Genomic DNA, 26,332 nt, shown 5'->3' on the forward strand with positions numbered 1-26,332 from the left:
ATCCTCAGATGAAATCTGGAAAGAAGCTTTCTGAGAAACTTCTTAGTGTTCTGTTAATTCATCTCACAGAGTTATATCTGTATTTCGTGGATCTCTTTGCTAGCCTTATTTCTGTGGAATCTGAGAACAGATATTTCGGATCCCTTTGAAGACTATAGGGCCAAAGGAAATATCCTCAGATAACAAACAGAAAGAAGCTTTCTGAGAAACTTCTTTGTGTTCTGTGAAATCATCTCACAGAGTTACAGCTTTCCCTTCAAGAAGCCTTTCTCTTAGACAGTTCTTGTGGAATTGGCAAAGTGATATTTGGAAGCCCATAGAGGGCTATGGTGAAAAAGGAAATATCCTCAGATGAAATCTGGAAAGAAGCTTTCTGAGAAACTGCTCTGTGATGTGTGACTTCCACTCACAGAGTTACATCTGTATTTCGTGGATCTCTTTGCTAGCCTTATTTCTGTGGAATCTGAGAACAGATATTTCGGATCCCTTTGAAGACTATAGGGTCAAAGGAAATATCCTCCGATAACAAAGAGAAAGAAGCTTTCTGAGAAACTTCTTTGTATTCTGTGAAATCATTTCACAGAGTTACAGCTTTCCCTTCAAGACGCCTTTCGCTAAGACAGTTCTTGTGGAATTGGCAAAGGGATATTTGGAAGTCCATAGAGGGCTATGGTGAAAAAGGAAATATCCTCAGATGAAATCTGGAAAGAAGCTTTCTGAGAAACTGCCCTGGGATGTGTGACTTCCACTCACAGAGTTACATCTGTATTTCGTGGATCTCTTTGCTAGCCTTATTTCTCTGGAATCTGAGAACAGATATTACGGATCCTTTTGAAGACTATAGGGCCAAAGGAAATATCCTCCGATAACAAAGAGAAAGAAGCGTTCTGAGAAACTTCTTTGTGTTCTGTGAAATCATCTCACAGAGTTACAGCTTTCCACTCAAGAAGCCTTTCGCTGAGCCAGTTCTTGTGGCATTGGCAAAGTGATATTTGGGAGCCCCTACAGGACTATGGTGAAAAAGGAAATATCCTCAAATGAAATCAGGAGAGAAGCTTTCTGAGAAGCTGCTCTGTTATGTGTGACTTCCACTCACAGAGTTACATCTGTAGTTCGTGGATCTCTTTGCTAGCCTTATTTCTGTGGAATCTGAGAACAGATATTTCGGATCCCTTTGAAGACTATAGGGCCAAAGGAAATATCCTCCGATAACAAAGAGAAAGAAGCTTTCTGAGAAACTTCTTTGTGTTCTGTGAAATCATCTCACAGAGTTACAGCTTTCCACTCAAGAAGCCTTTCGTTAAGACAGTTCTTGTGGAATTGGCAAAGGGATATTTGGAAGCCCTAGAGGCCTATGGTGAAAAAGGAAATATCCTCAGATGAAATCTGGAAAGAAGCTTTCTGAGAAACTGCTTAGTGTTCTGTTAATTCATCTCACAGAATTACATCTGTATTTCGTGGATCTCTTTGCTAGCCTTATTTCTGTGCAATCTGAGAACAGATATTTCGGATCCCTTTGAAGACTATAGGGCCAAAGGAAATATCCTCCGATAACAAAGAGAAAGAAGCTTTCTGAGAAACTTCTTTGTGTTCTGTGAAATCATCTCACAGAGTTACAGCTTTCCACTCAAGAAGCCTTTCGCTGAGACGGTTCTTGTGGAATTGGCAAAGGGATATTTGGGAGCCCATAGAGGCCTATGGTGAAAAAGGAAATATCCTCAGATGAAATCTGGAAAGAAGCTTTCGAAGAAACTTCTTAGTGTTCTGTTAATTCACCTGACAGAGTTACATCTGTATTTCGTGGATCTCTTTGCTAGCCTTATTTCTGTGGAATCTGAGAACAGATATTTCGGATCCCTTTGAAGACTATAGGGCCAAAGGAAATATCCTCCGATAACAAAGAGAAAGAAGCTTTCTGAGAAACTTCTTTGTGTTCTGTGAAATCATCTCACAGAGTTACAGCTTTCCCCTCAAGAAGCCTTTCGCTAAGACAGTTCTTGTGGAATTGGCAAAGGGATATTTGGAAGCCCATGGAGGGCTATGGTGAAAAAGGAAATATCCTCAGATGAAATCAGGAAAGAAGCTTTCTGAGAAACTGCTCTGTGATGTGTGACTTCCACTCACAGAGTTTCATCTGTATTTCGTGGATCTCTTTGCTAGCCTTATTTCTGTGGAATCTGAGAACAGATATTTCGGATCCCTTTGAAGACTATAGGGCCAAAGGAAATATCCTCCGATAACAAAGAGAAAGAAGCTTTCTGAGAAACTTCTTCGTGTTCTGTGAAATCATCTCACAGAGTTACAGCTTTCCCCTCAAGAAGCCTTTCACTAAGACAGTTCTTGTGGAATTGGCAAAGTGATATTTGGGAGCCCACACAGGCCTATGTTGAAAAAGGAAATATCCTCAGATGAAATCTGGAAAGAAGCTTTCTGAGAAACTGCTTAGTGTTCTGTTAATTCACCTCACAGAGTTACATCTGTATTTCGTGGATCTCTTAGCTAGCCTTATTTCTCTGGAATCTGAGAACAGATATTTCGGATCCCTTTGAAGACTATAGGGCCAAAGGAAATATCCTCCGATAACAAAGAGAAAGAAGCTTTCTGAGAAACTTCTTTGTGTTCTGTGAAATCATCTCACAGAGTTACAGCTTTCCACTCAAGAAGCCTTTCGTTAAGACAGTTCTTGTGGAATTGGCAAAGGGAGATTTGGAAACCCTTAGAGGCCTATGGTGAAAAAGGAAATATCCTCAGATGAAATCTGGAAAGAAGCTTTCTGAGAAACTGCTTAGTGTTCTGTTAATTCATCTCACAGAGTTACATCTGTATTTCGTGGATCTCTTTGCTATCCTTATTTCTGTGGAATCCGAGAACAGATATTTCGGATCCCTTTGAAGACTATAGGGCCAAAGGAAATATCCTCCGATAACAAAGAGAAAGAAGCTTTCTGAGAAACTTCTTTCTGTTCTGTGAAATCATCTCACAGAGTTACAGCTTTCCCCTCAAGAAGCCTTTCGCTAAGACAGTTCTTGTGGAATTGGCAAAGGGATATTTCAGAGCCCATAGAGGCCTATGGTGAAAAAGGAAATATCCTCAGATGGAATCTGGAAAGAAGCTTTCTGAGAAACTGCTTAGTGTTCTGTTAATCATCTCACAGAGTTACATCTGTATTTCGTGGATCTCTTTGCTAGTCTTATTTCTGTGGAATCTGAGAACAGATATTTCGGATCCCTTTGAAGACTATAGGGCCAAAGGAAATATCCTCCGATAACAAAGAGAAAGAAGCTTTCTGAGAAACTTCTTTGTGTTCTGTGAAATCATCTCACAGAGTTACAGCTTTCCCTTCAAGAAGCCTTTCTCTTAGACAGTTCTTGTGGAATTGGCAAAGTGATATTTGGAAGCCCGTAGAGGGCTATGGTGAAAAAGGAAATATCCTCAGATGAAATCTGGAAAGAAGCTTTCTGAGAAACTGCTCTGTGATGTGTGACTTCCACTCACAGAGTTACATCTGTATTTCGTGGATCTCTTTGCTAGCCTTATTTCTGTGGAATCTGAGAACAGATATTTCGGATCCCTTTGAAGACTATAGGGCCAAAGGAAATATCCTCCGATAACAAAGAGAAAGAAGCTTTCTGAGAAACTTCTTCGTGTTCTGTGAAATCATCTCACAGAGTTACAGCTTTCCCCTCAAGAAGCCTTTCGCTAAGACAGTTCTTGTGGAATTGGCAAAGTGATATTTGGGAGCCCACACAGGCCTATGTTGAAAAAGGAAATATCCTCAGATGAAATCTGGAAAGAAGCTTTCTGAGAAACTGCTCTGTGATGTGTGACTTCCACTCACAGAGTTACATCTGTATTTCGTGGATCTCTTTGCTAGCCTTATTTCTGTGGATTCTGAGAACAGATATTTCGGATCCCTTTGAAGACTATAGGGCCAAAGGAAATATCCTCCGATAACAAAGAGAAAGAAGATTTCTGAGAAACTTCTTTCTGTTCTGTGAAATCATCTCACAGAGTTACAGCTTTCCCCTCAAGAAGCCTTTCGCTAAGACAGTTCTTGTGGAATTTGCAAAGGGATATTTCAGATCCCATAGAGGCCTATGGTGAAAAAGGAAATATCCTCAGATGGAATCCGGAAAGAAGCTTTCTGAGAAACTGCTTAGTGTTCTGTTAATTCATCTCACAGAGTTACATCTGTATTTCGTGGATCTCTTTGCTAGCCTTATTTCTGTGGAATCTGAGAACAGATATTTCGGATCCCTTTGAAGACTATAGGGCCAAAGGAAATATCCTCCGATAACAAAGAGAAAGAAGCTTCCTGAGAAACTTCTTTGTGTTCTGTGAAATCATCTCACAGAGTTACAGCTTTCCCCTCAAGAAGCCTTTCGCTAAGACAGTTCTTGTGGAATTGGCAAAGGGATATTTGGAAGCCCATAGAGGGCTATGGTGAAAAAGGAAATATCCTCAGATGAAATCAGGAAAGAAGCTTTCTGAGAAACTGCTCTGTTATGTGTGACTTCCACTCACAGAGTTACATCTGTATTTCGTGGATCTCTTTGCTAGCCTTATTTCTGTGGAATCTGAGAACAGATATTTCGGATCCCTTTGAAGACTATAGGGCCAAAGGAAATATCCTCCGATAACAAAGAGAAAGAAGCTTTCTGAGAAACTTCTTTGTGTTCTGTGAAATCATCTCACAGAGTTACAGCTTTCCCCTCAAGAAGACTTTCGATAAGACAGTTCTTGTGGAATTGGCAAAGTGATATTTGGGAGCCCACACAGGCCTATGTTGAAAAAGGAAATATCCTCAGATGAAATCTGGAAAGAAGCTTTCTGAGAAACTGCTTAGTGTTCTGTTAATTCATCTCACAGAGTTACATCTGTATTTCGTGGATCTCTTTGCTAGCCTTATTTCTGTGGAATCCGAGAACAGATATTTCGGATCCCTTTGAAGACTACAGGGCCAAAGGAAATATCCTCCGATAACAAAGAGAAAGAAGCTTTCTGAGAAACTTCTTTCTGTTCTCTGAAATCATCTCACAGAGTTACAGCTTTCCCCTCAAGAAGCCTTTCGTTAAGACAGTTCTTGTGGAATTGGCAAAGTGATATTTGGAAGCCCTAGAGGCCTACGGTGAAAAAGGAAATATCCTCAGATGAAATCTGGAAAGAAGCTTTCTGAGAAACTGCTCTGTGATGTGTGACTTCCACTCACAGAGTTACATCTGTATTTCGTGGATCTCTTTGCTAGCCTTATTTCTGTGGATTCTGAGAACAGATATTTCGGATCCCTTTGAAGACTATAGGGCCAAAGGAAATATCCTCCGATAACAAAGAGAAAGAAGCTTTCTGAGAAACTTCTTTGTGTTCTGTGAAATCATCTCACAGAGTTACAGCTTTCCCCTGAAGAAGCCTTTCGCTAAGACAGTTCTTGTGGAATTGGCAAAGGGATATTTCAGATCCCATAGAGGCCTATGGTGAAAAAGGAAATATCCTCAGATGGAATCTCGAAAGAAGCTTTCTGAGAAACTGCTTAGTGTTCTGTTAATTCATCACACAGAGTTACATCTGTATTTCGTGGATCTCTTTGCTAGCCTTATTTCTGTGGAATCTGAGAACAGATATTTCGGATCCCTTTGAAGACTATAGGGCCAAAGGAAATATCCTCCGATAACAAAGAGAAAGAAGCTTTCTGAGAAACTTCTTTGTGTTCTGTGAAATCATCTCACAGAGTTACAGCTTTCCCTTCAAGAAGCCTTTCTCTTAGACAGTTCTTGTGGAATTGGCAAAGTGATATTTGGAAGCCCATAGAGGGCTATGGTGAAAAAGGAAATATCCTCAGATGAAATCTGGAAAGAAGCTTTCTGAGAAACTGCTCTGTGATGTGTGACTTCCACTCACAGAGTTACATCTGTATTTCGTGGATCTCTTTGCTAGCCTTATTTCTGTGGAATCTGAGAACAGATATTTCGGATCCCTTTGAAGACTATAGGGTCAAAGGAAATATCCTCCGATAACAAAGAGAAAGAAGCTTTCTGAGATACTTCTTTGTGTTCTGTGAAATCATCTCACAGAGTTACAGCTTTCCCCTCAAGAAGCCTTTCGCTAAGACAGTTCTTGTGGAATTGGCAAAGGGATATTTGGAAGCCCATAGAGGGCTATGGTGAAAAAGGAAATATCCTCAGATGAAATCAGGAAAGAAGCTTTCTGAGAAACTGCTCTGTTATGTGTGACTTCCACTCACAGAGTTACATCTGTATTTCGTGGATCTCTTTGCTAGCCTTATTTCTGTGGAATCTGAGAACAGATATTTCGGATCCCTTTGAAGACTATAGGGCCAAAGGAAATATCCTCCGATAACAAAGAGAAAGAAGCTTTCTGAGAAACTTCTTTGTGTTCTGTGAAATCATCTCACAGAGTTACAGCTTTCCCCTCAAGAAGCCTTTCGCTAAGACAGTTCTTGTGGAATTGGCAAAGGGATATTTGGAAGCCCATAGAGGGCTATGGTGAAAAAGGAAATATCCTCAGATGAAATCAGGAAAGAAGCTTTCTGAGAAACTGCTCTGTTATGTGTGACTTCCACTCACAGAGTTACATCTGTATTTCGTGGATCTCTTTGCTAGCCTTATTTCTGTGGAATCTGAGAACAGATATTTCGGATCCCTTTGAAGACTATAGGGCCAAAGGAAATATCCTCCGATAACAAAGAGAAAGAAGCTTTCTGAGAAACTTCTTTGTGTTCTGTGAAATCATCTCACAGAGTTACAGCTTTCCACTAAAGAAGACTTTCGATAAGACAGTTCTTGTGGAATTGGCAAAGTGATATTTGGGAGCCCACACAGGCCTATGTTGAAAAAGGAAATATCCTCAGATGAAATCTGGAAAGAAGCTTTCTGAGAAACTGCTTAGTGTTCTGTTAATTCATCTCACAGAGTTACATCTGTATTTCGTGGATCTCTTTGCTAGCCTTATTTCTGTGGAATCCGAGAACAGATATTTCGGATCCCTTTGAAGACTACAGGGCCAAAGGAAATATCCTCCGATAACAAAGAGAAAGAAGCTTTCTGAGAAACTTCTTTCTGTTCTCTGAAATCATCTCAGAGTGTTACAGCTTTCCCCTCAAGAAGCCTTTCGCTAAGACAGTTCTTGTGGAATTGGCAAAGTGATATTTGGAAGCCCATAGAGGGCTACGGTGAAAAAGGAAATATCCTCAGATGAAATCTGGAAAGAAGCTTTCTGAGAAACTGCTCTGTGATGTGTGACTTCCACTCACAGAGTTACATCTGTATTTCGTGGATCTCTTTGCTAGCCTTATTTCTGTGGATTCTGAGAACAGATATTTCGGATCCCTTTGAAGACTATAGGGCCAAAGGAAATATCCTCCGATAACAAAGAGAAAGAAGCTTTCTGAGAAACTTCTTTGTGTTCTGTGAAATCATCTCACAGAGTTACAGCTTTCCCCTGAAGAAGCCTTTCGCTAAGACAGTTCTTGTGGAATTGGCAAAGGGATATTTCAGATCCCATAGAGGCCTATGGTGAAAAAGGAAATATCCTCAGATGGAATCTCGAAAGAAGCTTTCTGAGAAACTGCTTAGTGTTCTGTTAATTCATCACACAGAGTTACATCTGTATTTCGTGGATCTCTTTGCTAGCCTTATTTCTGTGGAATCTGAGAACAGATATTTCGGATCCCTTTGAAGACTATAGGGCCAAAGGAAATATCCTCCGATAACAAAGAGAAAGAAGCTTTCTGAGAAACTTCTTTGTGTTCTGTGAAATCATCTCACAGAGTTACAGCTTTCCCTTCAAGAAGCCTTTCTCTTAGACAGTTCTTGTGGAATTGGCAAAGTGATATTTGGAAGCCCATAGAGGGCTATGGTGAAAAAGGAAATATCCTCAGATGAAATCTGGAAAGAAGCTTTCTGAGAAACTGCTCTGTGATGTGTGACTTCCACTCACAGAGTTACATCTGTATTTCGTGGATCTCTTTGCTAGCCTTATTTCTGTGGAATCTGAGAACAGATATTTCGGATCCCTTTGAAGACTATAGGGTCAAAGGAAATATCCTCCGATAACAAAGAGAAAGAAGCTTTCTGAGATACTTCTTTGTGTTCTGTGAAATCATCTCACAGAGTTACAGCTTTCCCCTCAAGAAGCCTTTCGCTAAGACAGTTCTTGTGGAATTGGCAAAGGGATATTTGGAAGCCCATAGAGGGCTATGGTGAAAAAGGAAATATCCTCAGATGAAATCAGGAAAGAAGCTTTCTGAGAAACTGCTCTGTTATGTGTGACTTCCACTCACAGAGTTACATCTGTATTTCGTGGATCTCTTTGCTAGCCTTATTTCTGTGGAATCTGAGAACAGATATTTCGGATCCCTTTGAAGACTATAGGGCCAAAGGAAATATCCTCCGATAACAAAGAGAAAGAAGCTTTCTGAGAAACTTCTTTGTGTTCTGTGAAATCATCTCACAGAGTTACAGCTTTCCCCTCAAGAAGCCTTTCGCTAAGACAGTTCTTGTGGAATTGGCAAAGGGATATTTGGAAGCCCATAGAGGGCTATGGTGAAAAAGGAAATATCCTCAGATGAAATCAGGAAAGAAGCTTTCTGAGAAACTGCTCTGTTATGTGTGACTTCCACTCACAGAGTTACATCTGTATTTCGTGGATCTCTTTGCTAGCCTTATTTCTGTGGAATCTGAGAACAGATATTTCGGATCCCTTTGAAGACTATAGGGCCAAAGGAAATATCCTCCGATAACAAAGAGAAAGAAGCTTTCTGAGAAACTTCTTTGTGTTCTGTGAAATCATCTCACAGAGTTACAGCTTTCCACTAAAGAAGACTTTCGATAAGACAGTTCTTGTGGAATTGGCAAAGTGATATTTGGGAGCCCACACAGGCCTATGTTGAAAAAGGAAATATCCTCAGATGAAATCTGGAAAGAAGCTTTCTGAGAAACTGCTTAGTGTTCTGTTAATTCATCTCACAGAGTTACATCTGTATTTCGTGGATCTCTTTGCTAGCCTTATTTCTGTGGAATCCGAGAACAGATATTTCGGATCCCTTTGAAGACTACAGGGCCAAAGGAAATATCCTCCGATAACAAAGAGAAAGAAGCTTTCTGAGAAACTTCTTTCTGTTCTCTGAAATCATCTCAGAGTGTTACAGCTTTCCCCTCAAGAAGCCTTTCGCTAAGACAGTTCTTGTGGAATTGGCAAAGTGATATTTGGAAGCCCATAGAGGGCTACGGTGAAAAAGGAAATATCCTCAGATGAAATCTGGAAAGAAGCTTTCTGAGAAACTGCTCTGTGATGTGTGACTTCCACTCACAGAGTTACATCTGTATTTCGTGGATCTCTTTGCTAGCCTTATTTCTGTGGATTCTGAGAACAGATATTTCGGATCCCTTTGAAGACTATAGGGCCAAAGGAAATATCCTCCGATAACAAAGAGAAAGAAGCTTTCTGAGAAACTTCTTTGTGTTCTGTGAAATCATCTCACAGAGTTACAGCTTTCCCCTGAAGAAGCCTTTCGCTAAGACAGTTCTTGTGGAATTGGCAAAGGGATATTTCAGATCCCATAGAGGCCTATGGTGAAAAAGGAAATATCCTCAGATGGAATCTCGAAAGAAGCTTTCTGAGAAACTGCTTAGTGTTCTGTTAATTCATCACACAGAGTTACATCTGTATTTCGTGGATCTCTTTGCTAGCCTTATTTCTGTGGAATCTGAGAACAGATATTTCGGATCCCTTTGAAGACTATAGGGCCAAAGGAAATATCCTCCGATAACAAAGAGAAAGAAGCTTTCTGAGAAACTTCTTTGTGTTCTGTGAAATCATCTCACAGAGTTACAGCTTTCCCTTCAAGAAGCCTTTCTCTTAGACAGTTCTTGTGGAATTGGCAAAGTAATATTTGGAAGCCCATAGAGGGCTATGGTGAAAAAGGAAATATCCTCAGATGAAATCTGGAAAGAAGCTTTCTGAGAAACTGCTCTGTGATGTGTGACTTCCACTCACAGAGTTACATCTGTATTTCGTGGATCTCTTTGCTAGCCTTATTTCTGTGGAATCTGAGAACAGATATTTCGGATCCCTTTGAAGACTATAGGGTCAAAGGAAATATCCTCCGATAACAAAGAGAAAGAAGCTTTCTGAGATACTTCTTTGTGTTCTGTGAAATCATCTCACAGAGTTACAGCTTTCCCTTCAAGACGCCTTTCGCTAAGACAGTTCTTGTGGAATTGGCAAAGGGATATTTGGAAGCCCATAGAGGGCTATGGTGAAAATGGAAATATCCTCAGATGAAATCTGGAAAGAAGCTTTCTGAGAAACGGCCCTGTGATGTGTGACTTCCACTCACAGAGTTACATCTGTATTTCGTGGATCTCTTTGCTAGCCTTATTTCTCTGGAATCTGAGAACAGATATTTCGGATCCCTTTGAAGACTATAGGGCCAAAGGAAATATCCTCCGATAACAAAGAGAAAGAAGCTTTCTGAGAAACTTCTTTGTGTTCTGTGAAATCATCTCACAGAGTTACAGCTTTCCCCTCAAGAAGCCTTTCGCTAAGACAGTTCTTGTGGAATTGGCAAAGTGATATTTGGGAGCCCACACAGGCCTATGTTGAAAAAGGAAATATCCTCAGATGAAATCTGGAAGGAAGCTTTCTGAGAAACTGCTAAGTGTTCTGTTAATTCATCTCACAGAGTTACATCTGTATTTCGTGGATCTCTTTGCTAGCCTTATTTCTGTGGAATCCGAGAACAGATATTTCGGATCCCTTTGAAGACTATAGGGCCTAAGGAAATATCCTCCGATAACAAAGAGAAAGAAGCTTTCTGAGAAACTTCTTTCTGTTCTCTGAAATCATCTCACAGAGTTACAGCTTTCCCCTCAAGAAGCCTTTCGCTAAGACAGTTCTTGTGGAATTGGCAAAGTGATATTTGGAAGCCCATAGAGGGCTACGGTGAAAAAGGAAATATCCTCAGATGAAATCTGGAAAGAAGCTTTCTGAGAAACTGCTCTGTGATGTGTGACTTCCACTCACAGAGTTACATCAGTATTTCGTGGATCTCTTTGCTAGCCTTATTTCTGTGGATTCTGAGAACAGATATTTCGGATCCCTTTGAAGACTATAGGGCCAAAGGAAATATCCTCCGATAACAAAGAGAAAGAAGATTTCTGAGAAACTTCTTTCTGTTCTGTGAAATCATCTCACAGAGTTACAGCTTTCCCCTCAAGAAGCCTTTCGCTAAGACAGTTCTTGTGGAATTGGCAAAGGGATATTTCAGATCCCATAGAGGCCTATGGTGAAAAAGGAAATATCCTCAGATGGAATCTCGAAATAAGCTTTCTGAGAAACTACTTAGTGTTCTGTTAATTCATCACACAGAGTTACATCTGTATTTCGTGGATCTCTTTGCTAGCCTTATTTCTGTGGAATCTGAGAACAGATATTTCGGATCCCTTTGAAGACTATAGGGACAAAGGAAATATCCTCCGATAACAAAGAGAAAGAAGCTTTCTGAGAAACTTCTTTGTGTTCGGTGAAATCATCTCACAGAGTTACAGCTTTCCCTTCAAGAAGCCTTTCTCTTAGACAGTTCTTGTGGAATTGGCAAAGTGATATTTGGAAGCCCATAGAGGGCTATGGTGAAAAAGGAAATATCCTCAGATGAAATCTGGAAAGAGGCTTTCTGAGAAACTGCTCTATGATGTGTGACTTCCACTCACAGAGTTACATCTGTATTTCGTGGATCTCTTTGCTAGCCTTATTTCTGTGGAATCTGAGAACAGATATTTCGGATCCCTTTGAAGACTATAGGGCCAAAGGAAATATCCTCCGATAACAAAGAGAAAGAAGCTTTCTGAGAAACTTCTTTGTGTTCTGTGAAATCATCTCACAGAGTTACAGCTTTCCACTCAAGAAGCCTTTCGTTAAGACAGTTCTTGTGGAATTGGCAAAGGGATATTTGGAAGCCCATAGAGGGCTATGGTGAAAAAGGAAATATCCTCAGATGAAATCTGGAAAGAAGCTTTCTGAGAAACTTCTTAGTGTTCTGTTAATTCATCTCACAGAGTTATATCTGTATTTCGTGGATCTCTTTGCTAGCCTTATTTCTGTGGAATCTGAGAACAGATATTTCGGATCCCTTTGAAGACTATAGGGCCAAAGGAAATATCCTCCGATAACAAAGAGAAAGAAGCTTTCTGAGAAACTTCTTTGTGTTCTGTGAAATCATCTCACAGAGTTACAGCTTTCCCTTCAAGAAGCCTTTCTCTTAGACAGTTCTTGTGGAATTGGCAAAGTGATATTTGGAAGCCCATAGAGGGCTATGGTGAAAAAGGAAATATCCTCAGATGAAATCTGGAAAGAAGCTTTCTGAGAAACTGCTCTGTGATGTGTGACTTCCACTCACAGAGTTACATCTGTATTTCGTGGATCTCTTTGCTAGCCTTATTTCTGTGGAATCTGAGAACAGATATTTCGGATCCCTTTGAAGACTATAGGGTCAAAGGAAATATCCTCCGATAACAAAGAGAAAGAAGCTTTCTGAGAAACTTCTTTGTATTCTGTGAAATCATTTCACAGAGTTACAGCTTTCCCTTCAAGACGCCTTTCGCTAAGACAGTTCTTGTGGAATTGGCAAAGGGATATTTGGAAGTCCATAGAGGGCTATGGTGAAAAAGGAAATATCCTCAGATGAAATCTGGAAAGAAGCTTTCTGAGAAACTGCCCTGTGATGTGTGACTTCCACTCACAGAGTTACATCTGTATTTCGTGGATCTCTTTGCTACCCTTATTTCTCTGGAATCTGAGAACAGATATTACGGATCCCTTTGAAGACTACAGGGCCAAAGGAAATATCCTCCGATAACAAAGAGAAAGAAGCTTTCTGAGAAACTTCTTTGTGTTCTGTGAAATCATCTCACAGAGTTACAGCTTTCCACTCAAGAAGCCTTTCGCTGAGACAGTTCTTGTGGAATTGGCAAAGTGATATTTGGGAGCCCCTACAGGACTATGGTGAAAAAGGAAATATCCTCAGATGAATTCTGGAAAGAAGCTTTCTGAGAAACTGCTTAGTGTTCTGTTAATTCATCTCACAGAATTACATCTGTATTTCGTGGATCTCTTTGCTAGCCTTATTTCTGTGGAATCTGAGAACAGATATTTCGGATCCCTTTGAAGACTATAGGGACAAAGGAAATATCCTCGATAACAAAGAGAAAGAAGCTTTCTGAGAAACTTCTTTGTGTTCTGTGAAATCATCTCACAGAGTTACAGCTTTCCCCTCAAGAAGCCTTTCGCTAAGACAGTTCTTGTGGAATTGGCAAAGGGATATTTGGAAGCCCATAGAGGGCTATGGTGAAAAAGGAAATATCCTCAGATGAAATCAGGAAAGAAGCTTTCTGAGAAACTGCTCTGTTATGTGTGACTTCCACTCACAGAGTTACATCTGTATTTCGTGGATCTCTTTGCTAGCCTTATTTCTGTGGAATCTGAGAACAGATATTTCGGATCCCTTTGAAGACTATAGGGCCAAAGGAAATATCCTCCGATAACAAAGAGAAAGAAGCTTTCTGAGAAACTTCTTCGTGTTCTGTGAAATCATCTCACAGAGTTACAGCTTTCCCCTCAAGAAGCCTTTCGCTAAAACAGTTCTTGTGGAATTGGCAAAGTGATATTTGGGAGCCCACACAGGCCTATGTTGAAAAAGGAAATATCCTCAGATGAAATCTGGAAAGAAGCTTTCTGAGAAACTGCTTAGTGTTCTGTTAATTCACCTCACAGAGTTACATCTGTATTTCATGGATCTCTTAGCTAGCCTTATTTCTCTGTAATCTGAGAACAGATATTTCGGATCCCTTTGAAGACTATAGGGCCAAAGGAAATATCCCCCGATAACAAAGAGAAAGAAGCTTTCTGAGAAACTTCTTTGTGTTCTGTGAAATCATCTCACAGAGTTACAGCTTTCCACTCAAGAAGCCTTTCGTTAAGACAGTTCTTGTGGAATTGGCAAAGGGAGATTTGGAAGCCCTTAGAGGCCTATGGTGAAAAAGGAAATATCCTCAGATGAAATCTGGAAAGAAGCTTTCTGAGAAACTGCTCTGTGATGTGTGACTTCCACTCACAGAGTTACATCTGTATTTCGTGGATCTCTTTGCTAGCCTTATTTCTGTGGAATCTGAGAACAGATATTTCGGATCCCTTTGAAGACTATAGGGTCAAAGGAAATATCCTCCGATAACAAAGAGAAAGAAGCTTTCTGAGATACTTCTTTGTGTTCTGTGAAATCATCTCACAGAGTTACAGCTTTCCCTTCAAGACGCCTTTCGCTAAGACAGTTCTTGTGGAATTGGCAAAGGGATATTTGGAAGCCCATAGAGGGCTATGGTGAAAATGGAAATATCCTCAGATGAAATCTGGAAAGAAGCTTTCTGAGAAACGGCCCTGTGATGTGTGACTTCCACTCACAGAGTTACATCTGTATTTCGTGGATCTCTTTGCTAGCCTTATTTCTCTGGAATCTGAGAACAGATATTTCGGATCCCTTTGAAGACTATAGGGCCAAAGGAAATATCCTCCGATAACAAAGAGAAAGAAGCTTTCTGAGAAACTTCTTTGTGTTCTGTGAAATCATCTCACAGAGTTACAGCTTTCCCCTCAAGAAGCCTTTCGCTAAGACAGTTCTTGTGGAATTGGCAAAGTGATATTTGGGAGCCCACACAGGCCTATGTTGAAAAAGGAAATATCCTCAGATGAAATCTGGAAGGAAGCTTTCTGAGAAACTGCTAAGTGTTCTGTTAATTCATCTCACAGAGTTACATCTGTATTTCGTGGATCTCTTTGCTAGCCTTATTTCTGTGGAATCCGAGAACAGATATTTCGGATCCCTTTGAAGACTATAGGGCCTAAGGAAATATCCTCCGATAACAAAGAGAAAGAAGCTTTCTGAGAAACTTCTTTCTGTTCTCTGAAATCATCTCACAGAGTTACAGCTTTCCCCTCAAGAAGCCTTTCGCTAAGACAGTTCTTGTGGAATTGGCAAAGTGATATTTGGAAGCCCATAGAGGGCTACGGTGAAAAAGGAAATATCCTCAGATGAAATCTGGAAAGAAGCTTTCTGAGAAACTGCTCTGTGATGTGTGACTTCCACTCACAGAGTTACATCAGTATTTCGTGGATCTCTTTGCTAGCCTTATTTCTGTGGATTCTGAGAACAGATATTTCGGATCCCTTTGAAGACTATAGGGCCAAAGGAAATATCCTCCGATAACAAAGAGAAAGAAGATTTCTGAGAAACTTCTTTCTGTTCTGTGAAATCATCTCACAGAGTTACAGCTTTCCCCTCAAGAAGCCTTTCGCTAAGACAGTTCTTGTGGAATTGGCAAAGGGATATTTCAGATCCCATAGAGGCCTATGGTGAAAAAGGAAATATCCTCAGATGGAATCTCGAAATAAGCTTTCTGAGAAACTACTTAGTGTTCTGTTAATTCATCACACAGAGTTACATCTGTATTTCGTGGATCTCTTTGCTAGCCTTATTTCTGTGGAATCTGAGAACAGATATTTCGGATCCCTTTGAAGACTATAGGGACAAAGGAAATATCCTCCGATAACAAAGAGAAAGAAGCTTTCTGAGAAACTTCTTTGTGTTCGGTGAAATCATCTCACAGAGTTACAGCTTTCCCTTCAAGAAGCCTTTCTCTTAGACAGTTCTTGTGGAATTGGCAAAGTGATATTTGGAAGCCCATAGAGGGCTATGGTGAAAAAGGAAATATCCTCAGATGAAATCTGGAAAGAGGCTTTCTGAGAAACTGCTCTATGATGTGTGACTTCCACTCACAGAGTTACATCTGTATTTCGTGGATCTCTTTGCTAGCCTTATTTCTGTGGAATCTGAGAACAGATATTTCGGATCCCTTTGAAGACTATAGGGCCAAAGGAAATATCCTCCGATAACAAAGAGAAAGAAGCTTTCTGAGAAACTTCTTTGTGTTCTGTGAAATCATCTCACAGAGTTACAGCTTTCCACTCAAGAAGCCTTTCGTTAAGACAGTTCTTGTGGAATTGGCAAAGGGATATTTGGAAGCCCATAGAGGTTTATGGTGAAAAAGGAAATATCCTCAGATGAAATCTGGAAAGAAGCTTTCTGAGAAACTTCTTAGTGTTCTGTTAATTCATCTCACAGAGTTATATCTGTATTTCGTGGATCTCTTTGCTAGCCTTATTTCTGTGGAATCTGAGAACAGATATTTCGGATCCCTTTGAAGACTATAGGGCCAAAGGAAATATCCTCCGATAACAAAGAGAAAGAAGCTTTCTGAGAAACTTCTTTGTGTTCTGTGAAATCATCTCACAGAGTTACAGCTTTCCCTTCAAGAAGCCTTTCTCTTAGACAGTTCTTGTGGAATTGGCAAAGTGATATTTGGAAGCCCATAGAGGGCTATGGTGAAAAAGGAAATATCCTCAGATGAAATCTGGAAAGAAGCTTTCTGAGAAACTGCTCTGTGATGTGTGACTTCCACTCACAGAGTTACATCTGTATTTCGTGGATCTCTTTGCTAGCCTTATTTCTGTGGAATCTGAGAACAGATATTTCGGATCCCTTTGAAGACTATAGGGTCAAAGGAAATATCCTCCGATAACAAAGAGAAAGAAGCTTTCTGAGAAACTTCTTTGTATTCTGTGAAATCATTTCACAGAGTTACAGCTTTCCCTTCAAGACGCCTTTCGCTAAGACAGTTCTTGTGGAATTGGCAAAGGGATATTTGGAAGTCCATAGAGGGCTATGGTGAAAAAGGAAATATCCTCAGATGAAATCTGGAAAGAAGCTTTCTGAGAAACTGCCCTGTGATGTGTGACTTCCACTCACAGAGTTACATCTGTATTTCGTGGATCTCTTTGCTACCCTTATTTCTCTGGAATCTGAGAACAGATATTACGGATCCCTTTGAAGACTACAGGGCCAAAGGAAATATCCTCCGATAACAAAGAGAAAGAAGCTTTCTGAGAAACTTCTTTGTGTTCTGTGAAATCATCTCACAGAGTTACAGCTTTCCACTCAAGAAGCCTTTCGCTGAGACAGTTCTTGTGGAATTGGCAAAGTGATATTTGGGAGCCCCTACAGGACTATGGTGAAAAAGGAAATATCCTCAGATGAATTCTGGAAAGAAGCTTTCTGAGAAACTGCTTAGTGTTCTGTTAATTCATCTCACAGAATTACATCTGTATTTCGTGGATCTCTTTGCTAGCCTTATTTCTGTGGAATCTGAGAACAGATATTTCGGATCCCTTTGAAGACTATAGGGACAAAGGAAATATCCTCGATAACAAAGAGAAAGAAGCTTTCTGAGAAACTTCTTTGTGTTCTGTGAAATCATCTCACAGAGTTACAGCTTTCCCCTCAAGAAGCCTTTCGCTAAGACAGTTCTTGTGGAATTGGCAAAGGGATATTTGGAAGCCCATAGAGGGCTATGGTGAAAAAGGAAATATCCTCAGATGAAATCAGGAAAGAAGCTTTCTGAGAAACTGCTCTGTTATGTGTGACTTCCACTCACAGAGTTACATCTGTATTTCGTGGATCTCTTTGCTAGCCTTATTTCTGTGGAATCTGAGAACAGATATTTCGGATCCCTTTGAAGACTATAGGGCCAAAGGAAATATCCTCCGATAACAAAGAGAAAGAAGCTTTCTGAGAAACTTCTTCGTGTTCTGTGAAATCATCTCACAGAGTTACAGCTTTCCCCTCAAGAAGCCTTTCGCTAAAACAGTTCTTGTGGAATTGGCAAAGTGATATTTGGGAGCCCACACAGGCCTATGTTGAAAAAGGAAATATCCTCAGATGAAATCTGGAAAGAAGCTTTCTGAGAAACTGCTTAGTGTTCTGTTAATTCACCTCACAGAGTTACATCTGTATTTCATGGATCTCTTAGCTAGCCTTATTTCTCTGTAATCTGAGAACAGATATTTCGGATCCCTTTGAAGACTATAGGGCCAAAGGAAATATCCCCCGATAACAAAGAGAAAGAAGCTTTCTGAGAAACTTCTTTGTGTTCTGTGAAATCATCTCACAGAGTTACAGCTTTCCACTCAAGAAGCCTTTCGTTAAGACAGTTCTTGTGGAATTGGCAAAGGGAGATTTGGAAGCCCTTAGAGGCCTATGGTGAAAAAGGAAATATCCTCAGATGAAATCTGGAAAGAAGCTTTCTGAGAAACTGCTTAGTGTTCTGTTAATTCATCTCACAGAGTTACATCTGTATTTCGTGGATCTCTTTGCTATCCTTATTTCTGTGGAATCCGAGAACAGATATTTCGGATCCCTTTGAAGACTATAGGGCCAAAGGAAATATCCTCCGATAACAAAGAGAAAGAAGCTTTCTGAGAAACTTCTTTGTGTTCTGTGAAATCATCTCACAGAGTTACAGCTTTCCACTCAAGAAGCCTTTCGCTGAGACAGTTCTTGTGGAATTGGCAAAGTGATATTTGGGAGCCCCTACAGGACTATGGTGAAAAAGGAAATATCCTCAGATGAAATCTGGAAAGAAGCTTTCTGAGAAACTGCTTAGTGTTCTGTTAATTCATCTCACAGAATTACATCTGTATTTCGTGTATCTCTTTGCTAGCCTTATTGCTGTGGAATCTGAGAACAGATATTTCGGATCCCTATGAAGACTATAGGGCCAAAGGAAATATCCTCCGATAACAAAGAGAAAGAAGCTTTCTGAGAAACTTCTTTGTGTTCTGTGAAATCATCTCACAGAGTTACAGCTTTCCCCTCAAGAAGCCTTTCGCTAAGACAGTTCTTGTGGAATTGGCAAAGGGATATTTGGAAGCGCATAGAGGGCTATGGTGAAAAAGGAAATATCCTCAGATGAAATCAGGAAAGAAGCTTTCTGAGAAACTGCTCTGTTATGTGTGACTTCCACTAACAGAGTTACATCTGTATTTCGTGGATCTCTTTGCTAGCCTTATTTCTGTGGAATCTGAGAACAGATATTTCGGATCCCTTTGAAGACTATAGGGCCAAAGGAAATATCCTCCGATAACAAAGAGAAAGAAGCTTTCTGAGAAACTTCTTCGTGTTCTGTGAAATCATCTCACAGAGTTACAGCTTTCCCCTCAAGAAGCCTTTCGCTAAGACAGTTCTTTTGGAATTGGCAAAGTGATATTTGGGAGCCCACACAGGCCTATGTTGAAAAAGGAAATATCCTCAGATGAAATCTGGAAAGAAGCTTTCTGAGAAACTGCTTAGTGTTCTGTTAATTCACCTCACAGAGTTACATCTGTATTTCATGGATCTCTTAGCTAGCCTTATTTCTCTGTAATCTGAGAACAGATATTTCGGATCCCTTTGAAGACTATAGGGCCAAAGGAAATATCCCCCGATAACAAAGAGAAAGAAGCTTTCTGAGAAACTTCTTTGTGTTCTGTGAAATCATCTCACAGAGTTACAGCTTTCCACTCAAGAAGCCTTTCGTTAAGACAGTTCTTGTGGAATTGGCAAAGGGAGATTTGGAAGCCCTTAGAGGCCTATGGTGAAAAAGGAAATATCCTCAGATGAAATCTGGAAAGAAGCTTTCTGAGAAACTGCTCTGTGATGTGTGACTTCCACTCACAGAGTTACATCTGTATTTCGTGGATCTCTTTGCTAGCCTTATTTCTGTGGAATCTGAGAACAGATATTTCGGATCCCTTTGAAGACTATAGGGTCAAAGGAAATATCCTCCGATAACAAAGAGAAAGAAGCTTTCTGAGATACTTCTTTGTGTTCTGTGAAATCATCTCACAGAGTTACAGCTTTCCCTTCAAGACGCCTTTCGCTAAGACAGTTCTTGTGGAATTGGCAAAGGGATATTTGGAAGCCCATAGAGGGCTATGGTGAAAATGGAAATATCCTCAGATGAAATCTGGAAAGAAGCTTTCTGAGAAACGGCCCTGTGATGTGTGACTTCCACTCACAGAGTTACATCTGTATTTCGTGGATCTCTTTGCTAGCCTTATTTCTCTGGAATCTGAGAACAGATATTTCGGATCCCTTTGAAGACTATAGGGCCAAAGGAAATATCCTCCGATAACAAAGAGAAAGAAGCTTTCTGAGAAACTTCTTTGTGTTCTGTGAAATCATCTCACAGAGTTACAGCTTTCCCCTCAAGAAGCCTTTCGCTAAGACAGTTCTTGTGGAATTGGCAAAGTGATATTTGGGAGCCCACACAGGCCTATGTTGAAAAAGGAAATATCCTCAGATGAAATCTGGAAGGAAGCTTTCTGAGAAACTGCTAAGTGTTCTGTTAATTCATCTCACAGAGTTACATCTGTATTTCGTGGATCTCTTTGCTAGCCTTATTTCTGTGGAATCCGAGAACAGATATTTCGGATCCCTTTGAAGACTATAGGGCCTAAGGAAATATCCTCCGATAACAAAGAGAAAGAAGCTTTCTGAGAAACTTCTTTCTGTTCTCTGAAATCATCTCACAGAGTTACAGCTTTCCCCTCAAGAAGCCTTTCGCTAAGACAGTTCTTGTGGAATTGGCAAAGTGATATTTGGAAGCCCATAGAGGGCTACGGTGAAAAAGGAAATATCCTCAGATGAAATCTGGAAAGAAGCTTTCTGAGAAACTGCTCTGTGATGTGTGACTTCCACTCACAGAGTTACATCAGTATTTCGTGGATCTCTTTGCTAGCCTTATTTCTGTGGATTCTGAGAACAGATATTTCGGATCCCTTTGAAGACTATAGGGCCAAAGGAAATATCCTCCGATAACAAAGAGAAAGAAGATTTCTGAGAAACTTCTTTCTGTTCTGTGAAATCATCTCACAGAGTTACAGCTTTCCCCTCAAGAAGCCTTTCGCTAAGACAGTTCTTGTGGAATTGGCAAAGGGATATTTCAGATCCCATAGAGGCCTATGGTGAAAAAGGAAATATCCTCAGATGGAATCTCGAAATAAGCTTTCTGAGAAACTACTTAGTGTTCTGTTAATTCATCACACAGAGTTACATCTGTATTTCGTGGATCTCTTTGCTAGCCTTATTTCTGTGGAATCTGAGAACAGATATTTCGGATCCCTTTGAAGACTATAGGGACAAAGGAAATATCCTCCGATAACAAAGAGAAAGAAGCTTTCTGAGAAACTTCTTTGTGTTCGGTGAAATCATCTCACAGAGTTACAGCTTTCCCTTCAAGAAGCCTTTCTCTTAGACAGTTCTTGTGGAATTGGCAAAGTGATATTTGGAAGCCCATAGAGGGCTATGGTGAAAAAGGAAATATCCTCAGATGAAATCTGGAAAGAGGCTTTCTGAGAAACTGCTCTATGATGTGTGACTTCCACTCACAGAGTTACATCTGTATTTCGTGGATCTCTTTGCTAGCCTTATTTCTGTGGAATCTGAGAACAGATATTTCGGATCCCTTTGAAGACTATAGGGCCAAAGGAAATATCCTCCGATAACAAAGAGAAAGAAGCTTTCTGAGAAACTTCTTTGTGTTCTGTGAAATCATCTCACAGAGTTACAGCTTTCCACTCAAGAAGCCTTTCGTTAAGACAGTTCTTGTGGAATTGGCAAAGGGATATTTGGAAGCCCATAGAGGGCTATGGTGAAAAAGGAAATATCCTCAGATGAAATCTGGAAAGAAGCTTTCTGAGAAACTTCTTAGTGTTCTGTTAATTCATCTCACAGAGTTATATCTGTATTTCGTGGATCTCTTTGCTAGCCTTATTTCTGTGGAATCTGAGAACAGATATTTCGGATCCCTTTGAAGACTATAGGGCCAAAGGAAATATCCTCCGATAACAAAGAGAAAGAAGCTTTCTGAGAAACTTCTTTGTGTTCTGTGAAATCATCTCACAGAGTTACAGCTTTCCCTTCAAGAAGCCTTTCTCTTAGACAGTTCTTGTGGAATTGGCAAAGTGATATTTGGAAGCCCATAGAGGGCTATGGTGAAAAAGGAAATATCCTCAGATGAAATCTGGAAAGAAGCTTTCTGAGAAACTGCTCTGTGATGTGTGACTTCCACTCACAGAGTTACATCTGTATTTCGTGGATCTCTTTGCTAGCCTTATTTCTGTGGAATCTGAGAACAGATATTTCGGATCCCTTTGAAGACTATAGGGTCAAAGGAAATATCCTCCGATAACAAAGAGAAAGAAGCTTTCTGAGAAACTTCTTTGTATTCTGTGAAATCATTTCACAGAGTTACAGCTTTCCCTTCAAGACGCCTTTCGCTAAGACAGTTCTTGTGGAATTGGCAAAGGGATATTTGGAAGTCCATAGAGGGCTATGGTGAAAAAGGAAATATCCTCAGATGAAATCTGGAAAGAAGCTTTCTGAGAAACTGCCCTGTGATGTGTGACTTCCACTCACAGAGTTACATCTGTATTTCGTGGATCTCTTTGCTACCCTTATTTCTCTGGAATCTGAGAACAGATATTACGGATCCCTTTGAAGACTACAGGGCCAAAGGAAATATCCTCCGATAACAAAGAGAAAGAAGCTTTCTGAGAAACTTCTTTGTGTTCTGTGAAATCATCTCACAGAGTTACAGCTTTCCACTCAAGAAGCCTTTCGCTGAGACAGTTCTTGTGGAATTGGCAAAGTGATATTTGGGAGCCCCTACAGGACTATGGTGAAAAAGGAAATATCCTCAGATGAATTCTGGAAAGAAGCTTTCTGAGAAACTGCTTAGTGTTCTGTTAATTCATCTCACAGAATTACATCTGTATTTCGTGGATCTCTTTGCTAGCCTTATTTCTGTGGAATCTGAGAACAGATATTTCGGATCCCTTTGAAGACTATAGGGACAAAGGAAATATCCTCGATAACAAAGAGAAAGAAGCTTTCTGAGAAACTTCTTTGTGTTCTGTGAAATCATCTCACAGAGTTACAGCTTTCCCCTCAAGAAGCCTTTCGCTAAGACAGTTCTTGTGGAATTGGCAAAGGGATATTTGGAAGCCCATAGAGGGCTATGGTGAAAAAGGAAATATCCTCAGATGAAATCAGGAAAGAAGCTTTCTGAGAAACTGCTCTGTTATGTGTGACTTCCACTCACAGAGTTACATCTGTATTTCGTGGATCTCTTTGCTAGCCTTATTTCTGTGGAATCTGAGAACAGATATTTCGGATCCCTTTGAAGACTATAGGGCCAAAGGAAATATCCTCCGATAACAAAGAGAAAGAAGCTTTCTGAGAAACTTCTTCGTGTTCTGTGAAATCATCTCACAGAGTTACAGCTTTCCCCTCAAGAAGCCTTTCGCTAAAACAGTTCTTGTGGAATTGGCAAAGTGATATTTGGGAGCCCACACAGGCCTATGTTGAAAAAGGAAATATCCTCAGATGAAATCTGGAAAGAAGCTTTCTGAGAAACTGCTTAGTGTTCTGTTAATTCACCTCACAGAGTTACATCTGTATTTCATGGATCTCTTAGCTAGCCTTATTTCTCTGTAATCTGAGAACAGATATTTCGGATCCCTTTGAAGACTATAGGGCCAAAGGAAATATCCCCCGATAACAAAGAGAAAGAAGCTTTCTGAGAAACTTCTTTGTGTTCTGTGAAATCATCTCACAGAGTTACAGCTTTCCACTCAAGAAGCCTTTCGTTAAGACAGTTCTTGTGGAATTGGCAAAGGGAGATTTGGAAGCCCTTAGAGGCCTATGGTGAAAAAGGAAATATCCTCAGATGAAATCTGGAAAGAAGCTTTCTGAGAAACTGCTTAGTGTTCTGTTAATTCATCTCACAGAGTTACATCTGTATTTCGTGGATCTCTTTGCTATCCTTATTTCTGTGGAATCCGAGAACAGATATTTCGGATCCCTTTGAAGACTATAGGGCCAAAGGAAATATCCTCCGATAACAAAGAGAAAGAAGCTTTCTGAGAAACTTCTTTGTGTTCTGTGAAATCATCTCACAGAGTTACAGCTTTCCACTCAAGAAGCCTTTCGCTGAGACAGTTCTTGTGGAATTGGCAAAGTGATATTTGGGAGCCCCTACAGGACTATGGTGAAAAAGGAAATATCCTCAGATGAAATCTGGAAAGAAGCTTTCTGAGAAACTGCTTAGTGTTCTGTTAATTCATCTCACAGAATTACATCTGTATTTCGTGTATCTCTTTGCTAGCCTTATTGCTGTGGAATCTGAGAACAGATATTTCGGATCCCTATGAAGACTATAGGGCCAAAGGAAATATCCTCCGATAACAAAGAGAAAGAAGCTTTCTGAGAAACTTCTTTGTGTTCTGTGAAATCATCTCACAGAGTTACAGCTTTCCCCTCAAGAAGCCTTTCGCTAAGACAGTTCTTGTGGAATTGGCAAAGGGATATTTGGAAGCGCATAGAGGGCTATGGTGAAAAAGGAAATATCCTCAGATGAAATCAGGAAAGAAGCTTTCTGAGAAACTGCTCTGTTATGTGTGACTTCCACTAACAGAGTTACATCTGTATTTCGTGGATCTCTTTGCTAGCCTTATTTCTGTGGAATCTGAGAACAGATATTTCGGATCCCTTTGAAGACTATAGGGCCAAAGGAAATATCCTCCGATAACAAAGAGAAAGAAGCTTTCTGAGAAACTTCTTCGTGTTCTGTGAAATCATCTCACAGAGTTACAGCTTTCCCCTCAAGAAGCCTTTCGCTAAGACAGTTCTTTTGGAATTGGCAAAGTGATATTTGGGAGCCCACACAGGCCTATGTTGAAAAAGGAAATATCCTCAGATGAAATCTGGAAAGAAGCTTTCTGAGAAACTGCTTAGTGTTCTGTTAATTCACCTCACAGAGTTACATCTGTATTTCGTGGATCTCTTTGCTAGCCTTATTTCTGTGAAATCTGAGAACAGATATTTCGGATCCCTTTGAAGACTATAGGGCCAAAGGAAATATCCTCCGATAACAAAGAGAAAGAAGCTTTCTGAGAAACTTCTTTCTGTTCTGTGAAATCATCTCACAGAGTTACAGCTTTCCCCTCATGAAGCCTTTCCCTAAGACAGTTCTTGTGGAATTGGCAAAGTGATATTTGGAAGCCCATAGAGGGCTATGGTGAAAAAGGAAATATCCTCAGATGAAATCTGGAAAGAAGCTTTCTGAGAAACTGCTTTGTGATATGTGACTTCCACGTACAGAGTTACATCTGTATTTCGTGGATCTCTTCGCTAGCCTTATTTCTGTGGATTCTGAGAACAGGTATTTCGGATCCCTTTGAAGACTATAGGGCCAAAGGAAATATCCTCCGATAACAAAGAGAAAGAAGCTTTCTGAGAAACTTCTTTCTGTTCTGTGAAATCATCTCACAGAGTTACAGCTTTCCCCTCAAGAAGCCTTTCGCTAAGACAGTTCTTGTGGAATTGGCAAAGGGATATTTCAGAGCCCATAGAGGCATATGGTGAAAAAGGAAATATCCTCAGATGGAATCTGGAAAGAAGCTTTCTGAGAAACTGCTTAGTGTTCTGTTAATCATCTCACAGAGTTACATCTGTATTTCGTGGATCTCTTTGCTAGCCTTATTTCTGTGGAATCTGAGAACAGATATTTCGGATCCCTTTGAAGACTATAGGGCCAAAGGAAATATCCTCCGATAAAAAAGAGAAAGAAGCTTTCTGAGAAACTTCTTTGTGTTCTGTGAAATCATCTCACAGAGTTACAGCTTTCCCTTCAAGAAGCCTTTCTCTTAGACAGTTCTTGTGGAATTGGCAAAGTGATATTTGGGAGCCCCTACAGGACTATGGTGAAAAAGGAAATATCCTCAGATGAATTCTGGAAAGAAGCTTTCTGAGAAACTGCTTAGTGTTCTGTTAATTCATCTCACAGAATTACATCTGTATTTCGTGGATCTCTTTGCTAGCCTTATTTCTGTGGAATCTGAGAACAGATATTTCGGATCCCTTTGAAGACTATAGGGACAAAGGAAATATCCTCGATAACAAAGAGAAAGAAGCTTTCTGAGAAACTTCTTTGTGTTCTGTGAAATCATCTCAGAGAGTTACAGCTTTCCCCTCAAGAAGCCTTTCGCTAAGACAGTTCTTGTGGAATTGGCAAAGGGATATTTGGAAGCCCATAGAGGGCTATGGTGAAAAAGGAAATATCCTCAGATGAAATCAGGAAAGAAGCTTTCTGAGAAACTGCTCTGTTATGTGTGACTTCCACTCACAGAGTTACATCTGTATTTCGTGGATCTCTTTGCTAGCCTTATTTCTGTGGAATCTGAGAACAGATATTTCGGATCCCTTTGAAGACTATAGGGCCAAAGGAAATATCCTCCGATAACAAAGAGAAAGAAGCTTTCTGAGAAACTTCTTCGTGTTCTGTGAAATCATCTCACAGAGTTACAGCTTTCCCCTCAAGAAGCCTTTCGC

This window comes from Macaca fascicularis, chromosome 17 (genome assembly GCF_037993035.2).
Source record: "Macaca fascicularis isolate 582-1 chromosome 17, T2T-MFA8v1.1".
NCBI lineage: Eukaryota > Metazoa > Chordata > Mammalia > Primates > Cercopithecidae > Macaca > Macaca fascicularis.